The sequence below is a fragment of the Pyrus communis genome, chromosome 2 (genome assembly GCF_041283825.1).
Source record: "Pyrus communis isolate YQ-2024b chromosome 2, ASM4128382v1, whole genome shotgun sequence".
In the NCBI taxonomy this organism is placed as follows: Eukaryota; Viridiplantae; Streptophyta; class Magnoliopsida; order Rosales; family Rosaceae; genus Pyrus; species Pyrus communis.
Window position 1 is genome coordinate 11581922 of NC_142566.1, and position 6925 is coordinate 11588846.

At 38.1% G+C, this 6925-nt stretch overlaps 1 non-coding gene across 1 annotated transcript; it reads right to left on the minus strand.

The window, feature by feature from the left end:
* Window positions 1-5553: 5553 nt before the first annotated feature.
* LOC148698569 (small nucleolar RNA R71) lies at window positions 5554-5664 on the minus strand. The gene has a single exon (XR_015960250.1). It is a non-coding gene; the product is annotated as a small nucleolar RNA R71 (small nucleolar RNA).
* Between the last annotated feature and the right edge of the window lie 1261 nt (window positions 5665-6925).

Below are 6925 nucleotides of genomic sequence, written 5' to 3' on the forward strand. Positions count from 1 at the left end.
GAATTTTCTTAAAGATGTGATTTTTTGTAGGTTTGGAACCCCAAGAGCTATTATTAGTGATGGTGGCAGCCATTTCTGCAACAAACCTTTTGAATCCTTGATGAAGAAGTACAACATCAATCACAAAGTGGCAACCCCGTACCATCCTCAAACTTCAGGGCAAGTGGAGATTAGCAATAGGGAGATCAAGAACATTTTGATGAAGACTGTGAGCCCTACAAGGAAGGATTGGTCATTGAGGTTAAATGATGCACTATGGGCATATAGAACAGCATACAAGACCCCCATTGGCATGAGTCCTTATCGCCTTGTGTTTGGGAAAGCTTGTCATTTGCCAATGGAGCTTGAACACCGTGCATATTGGGCCATCAAGAAGTTCAACTTTGATTACAAGGATGCTGGAGTAGCAAGGAAGCTCCAACTTAATGAGTTGGAAGAGCTTAGAAATGAGGCATATGAGAATGCCAAAATCTACAAGGAACGGACTAAGCTCTATCATGACAAGGCCATCCTAAGGAAGGAGTTTCACCAAGGTATGAAAGTACTTTTGTATGACTCACGTTTGAGACTTTTTCCAGGAAAACTGAAGTCTAGGTGGGTGGGACCATTCAAAGTCTTGCAAACATTTCCCCATGGAGCTGTGGAGATAGAGAACATGAAGAATGGCACTTCTTTTAAAGTCAACGGGCAGCGATTGAAACCATACTTGGATAAAGTGGATGAAGAGCAAGTGTATCAAGTCGTGGATGTTCTTGAATTTTCAACACCATGAACAAGCTACCATGTCTTGCCTAGACATTAAATAAAGCGCTTGCTAGGAGGCAACCTAGTGTGGTTTGTGTTCTTTCTTTATGTTGTGTTTATTTTATTTTGTTACCATTCTATTTTCTTTGCCTACTTACATTGCATACAAGTTTAAACATCGAGGACAATGTTTAGATTAGGTTTGGGGGTGGTTTGGAAGTTTTGTTTTGTGTTTGTTGTTTTGTGCTTGTGCCTATTTGAGGTGTTAGTTTTGGTTAAAAGTGTTTTTGCATGCTAATATGAATGTATATGAGGACTATGTTTGAAAACAAACAATTGGGTTGCTATGGAAAAGAGTTGCATCTTGTTGTCCTTTATAAAGCTATAACTCTTGAAATTATGATGATAGAGGTACCATACTCAAATTCTGGAAGAAGAATAGTGGAGACTACCCTAGTGAGTTATTTTGAGCCTAATTGCTTATTTGAGAGGGTTTAAAGTGTTTCTACTCCTATCTTTTTCTTTCATTTTCACTTTAAATGATCTCATTATTTCTATTTCGTTTGGATGCTAAGAATCATTTTCCTTTGCAGATACCATGTATTTAGTATCATTCATGAATGAACTCAATGAGATGATGTTAGGCTATGCATGTTTAACTACTAAAAGGCTTAAATCCTACCCATTTGTGTGCTCCATTCACCCTTGTTGCAGCCAAACACTTTAGCCCAATTCTTTCATCACCCACACCATAATCTACCCATTCTAGCCCATTACAAGCCATACCTTATAGTTTGGGGAATACCAATGTGATGAAGACTAAGGGCAGATTAAGTTATAGAACAAGATTGTGGCATGTACCGAGGGCACCTATGTTGAAGATGCTTCTAAAAAAAAGGGGTTATATAAAAAAAAAAAGAAAAGAAGAGAATTAAAATGGATACAAGTTCCAAATCTCCTCATTATAAGACATAGGGCCTGGATGCCAAAAACAAAGAAGAAAGAAAACAAATGCAATTGAAGAGCATGATCCTCAAGAACACTTTGGTATGCCCCAAGCTCTAGTACTTCATATCACTTCTCTCGTAACCTATAACCTAAGCCTTACATTACAATCTTGAGAAAGACCTAGCTGATCATTGAGGATGTATTCATGGGTGATGGTAAGTGTGTGTGTTATCTATATTCTTAGCATCTGATTCATTTCATGAGATCTACTCAGAAACTGTGCTTCCATTTCAGATTTCATATGTGAGAATTTTGATTTCCTTTGCATAATTTCACTCATATATGTTGTTGAGAGACTAAACCTTAAGATCTGAGTGAAAACTTGAGTGGATTCTGTGAGGAGTAGAGTTGAGGCGAATTCTATCTGAAGCATTTGGGTATGGTGACCTTGAAGTTGTAAGACATGGAGAAATATCTTTATACGTTACAATTGATACGATTCTTTGAAGTGGCAATCTTTTGAGTTGAATGAATGACAAAATCTTCATTGGTTCTTATTAGTTTGTTTAAAGCATGTTTTAACCAAGTTGTTTGCAGATTTTGTAAATGTTTGTGGGTGTCATCACTGTAAACCCTCAGGAGACACAACTCCTCCAACTAGGGACACCTAGGGGTTCAAAGGCTTGTTGCACATGCTCAGTGCAATCGTTTAGCCAGCGAAAGTGGTTTAGTTAGATGTTTGAGTTTTGTGTGTTTTAGTTTTAAGTTTGCTCGAGGACTAGCAAAAACCAGGTTTGGGGGTATTTGATAGTCACATTTTGCATGCATGTATAGCTTTCTTATTTGGCGTTTTTGTATTGTTTTTGGAGTAAACTAGTTGCGTTTTACATTGTTTTGTGTTAGTGTGCAGCCAAGTGTGTAATAAGATCAATTGGAAGGCAAATGAAGGAATGTGGTGAAATTCGGCCAAATTGAGTGATTCTAAATAAAACAAGCATTGAAGTCAGATTAGGTGGTTTCAACACCAAAACATGCATTCACATGCATGTTCAAACACTTTGCACATGTTTCTTGGATTAAATATCCACATACCTGCAGATTATGTCCATTCCTTGCATCCTTTATTCCAGAAATTCCATTTCATGCCATCATTTCAGAAATCCAACCCATTCCTTTGTCCATGCCATGTGTTCTTCCCATTTTCAGACTTGTATAAACATTTTCTGGTGCTCCAATTGACCTTTGCAGGTTCCACTCCCTTGTGGCAGACTTTACACATGCATTTTGATTAAACAAAACACATACTTGCAGAATTGTCCAAGCCATGCGTCCACTACACTCAGAAACCCATCATTCCATCTGAATTATGCTCTGCCATCTGAGTAAACAAAGGCTAGATCCAATCTGAATGTTGGGGGATGACACACACCCTATTTGGCTCCATTTTCTGTCCATCATTCACTCTAATTCGTCCTCTCCATTGCATTGCATTCTACATTCTTTTCCTTTCACAGAAACTGCTCATTTTCTCCCCCTTTCCCATCCGCAAGGTTCCTTCTTCATTTTCAGTCCATTACACACTCTAAAACCCCCCTACTTCACTCCATTCTCTGTCCATTTCTGTCCTAAGGGCAGAAACCATCCAAACCAAACCAATCTACTTCATCCGCACCACATTTGGAGAAGCAACACCAAGGAACTCTTCAAGGACTTCAACATCAGTTTTGGCTTCAAGGGTTCATTCTTATCAATTCTATGTTCATTCATGTTTCATATGTTTATGTTAAATCTTTTGTAGACATGAATTGTAACTAAGCTTCCTCTAGGGATTCGATGTAACCTTGCAAAGTTTGCTATGTAATTAAGTTAGAATGCTCAGTTTGTCTACCTAGTTCTTGATTCATTCTCTGTTATAATTGTGAATTTGTGGGTTGATTTGTATGCTTGATCGCCATTTGAGTTAACCACAAGTTATTTAGCCAAGATTAAAACATACATCATGTCTAATATTGGTGGATTTGTGAATGAATGAAGGGAAAGATTGGCAAACATCCTGCCAAGTGTTCCCTTTGGTTTAGTGAACGTTTCTTGTGCATTACATACTCTAGATTATGAACCAAAGTTGCACATCACAATTAGGTTCAAGATTATAGACATTTGATCAAATCCACACATCATATGGTTGATCATATCCAAGTGAAACAAACTCAAGAAATTTGTAGATGAATGAGTATAAACCAACTTAAAAAACATGGATTTAATTGAGCAATGGTGAAATCGAATCCCTAGTTTCATTTCCATTGATACTATCTCATTATATTGGTTGTTGATTCATTGATTTGTGTTTACTTCATTCTCTTATGCTTTCAAGTTAAAACAACAAAATCTGCATAGTTTGATTAGTTTGATTCAAATCTGCCTATTTAGACTAGTTTGATTCATTTCTTAGATTTCTTGCAAACAAGTAGTTACAAAGGTCCAATTAGTCCCTGTGGATTCGACACCCTTACTTATGCCATTATACTAAATATATTCTAGCATTAGGAAGGAAATATTACATCAACAAAAATGGCGCCGTTGCCGGGGACTGATTTCAGTCCCTTGTAATTGCTTGTTTGCTTGGTTGCTATTTTGATTAGTGTCGAGGTTCATAACTTGTCAAATTGATAATTGGAAGTTGATTTAAGTTGCATACATTTCATATATGGAAAAGAATCCCTTAGCCATTCCATTATCCATTGGTTTACATCAACTTGCTTTGCAATCTGCTTTTGTTATAATCTGCCCATTTAATTGCATTTCGTCCAAATACAATTTCTCCCCATAGTTTGTTAAGTCTTAAGCTTAGAATCTGTCTTATCTTGTGTTTTGAAGCATTTTGAGTCAAGCTCAAACCTAATTTTCGTCCAAAATTGAGTTTAGTGTCAAAACTGCCCAGTTTGTGTTTTTAGGCAGTTTTGAGAGTTTTTAGCTTGTTTTGAGTCTTGTGAATCTGTTTTGAGTCCTTTGAGTTTTTGTTTTGTCCAAATTAGTTAGAAAGTGTTTTGATTTGTGTTTATAAGTGTTTTGATTCAAGTTTCCATCCAATTTCGTCCAAATTAGTGTAGGTGCTCAAAACTGCCCAGAAAGTGGTTTTTAGGCAATTTTGAGTCTTCTAGTTGCTGTTTTGGGTTTTAGGATTGTTTAAGTGTTCTAAGAGTTTAGTTCCACATCCCTTGAGTCTTTTCAAACGTTTTTAAGTTTATTTTTGTTCTTTTCATTGTGGTTTGCTTCTTGATTTTCATTCACACTTGTGTTACTTTGTTTCAGGTAGTATATGTCAAATAAACTTGTTGAGCTAGGCCAAAGGATTGAACGGTTGAAGGGCCACACTTTGGACAACTTTGTGCCATCAAGTTCATCCCTAATCTGTGAGGAAGAGGAAAGGACTTCACCTAGTTCAACAAGTAAAGGATCTGAGCAAGTTGATTGGGAAAGAGAGGAAGAGATGGCGGGCAACCTAGATGAGCTTCGAGCTTTGGAGGACTTTGCTCAACCAATCATACCAAATTCACCTTCATGCATCTTGCTGCCCACAGAAGCTAGAAACTATGATCTCAAATCTTCACATTTCCATATGTTTCCTTCATTTTATGGCTTACCTAATGAAGACCCTTTAGCTCATATTAAAGAGTTTTACAATGTTGTGAGTGGTTTACCTTTGCAGGGAGTAAGTGAAGCAAATTTGAGGATGAGAGTGTTTCCTTACACCTTGAAAGATAGGGCCAAGAGTTGGTTGATGACTCTAACACCAGGTTCCCTCACTACATGGGATGCCGTGGCTAAGAAGTTCTTGGAGAAGTTCTTTTCCACTCAAAAGACAGCCACATTAAGGGGACAAATCTTCAACTTCAAACAAGATGATGGTGAACCTTTCAATGAGTGTTGGGAGCGTTTTAAAGGCCTCTTGATACAATGTCCACACCATGGGTTACCTTTTCACTTACAAATGCAAATTTTTTATGATGGACTAACCCAAAATTGTCAATCAACTGTTGATAATGCAGCAGGTGGAGCATTGAAGAAAAAGAATGCTCAAGAGTCATATAACATTTATGAGATGTTGGGGTCTAATGCTCAACACAAAGATTTAAGGGGTAAGAAAGTTGGAGTCTATGAAACAAGTGCTAATCATGAGCTTTTGTTGCAGGTTGCTAACCTAGAAAGGAAGCTTGAATCCGTGCTCAACATGGTGCCAAAAGCAAATGAAGTGTGTGCCATTTGCAACATACCAAGCCATCCTACTCACCAATGTCCATCTAGGGAGGCTTATCCCGAGTATGTTCAAGAACAAGTGAACCTCATGAATTCTTACAACCAAAGGCCAAGGAATGATATGTATTCCAATACATATAACCCGAGTTGGAGAGATCATCCCAATTTTTCATGGAAGAACAACAATCCAATCCAAAATTTCCAACCAAAACCTGCCACTAGCCTTGAGGACACGGTTAAATTGTTAGCCCAAAACACTTTGCAATTCCAACATTCCACAAATAGCGCTCTCCAACAACATTCAGCAGCCCTAACCAAAATGGAGACACAATTGGGGCAGATTGCAGATGCCTTGAACCAAAGAGAGGTTGGGAAGTTTCCAAGCCAACCTGTGATACTCCAAAGGAACCAAGAGCAAGCCAAAGCAATCACTACACTTAGAAGTGGTAAGGTTATTGATAATAGAGTTGGCAATGAAGTTACTAATGAATATGATCATGTGAATGCAGGTGTCACTCAAGGAGACAATGAGAAATCAATTGAGGAACCAAGCCATGCCACTTCCTCCCTGGAAGCACCAAATCTTCACAAGGCCGAGAAACCATACACTCCACCAATACCATTCCCTGGAAGACTTGCCAAGAGCAAGCAGGATAAGTCATTCAAAGAAATTTTTGATATACTGAGCAAAGTGAATGTTAACTTACCTTTGCTTGATGTCATTAGGAACATGCCGGCATATGGGAAGTTCTTCAAGGAGTTAAACAGCTACAAAAGGAAGTATGGACAACATGAGAAGGTTGTGGTGTCTGAGAATGTGAGTGCAGTTTTGCAAAGAAAACTTCCACCAAAGCTCATGGATCCAGGCAGTTTCTCTATCAACATCACCATAGGGGACAAGAAAGTAGAGAAGGCAATGCTTGATTTGGGTGCTAGCATCAACTTAATGCCTTATTCAGTGTACCTTCAACTAGGTTTG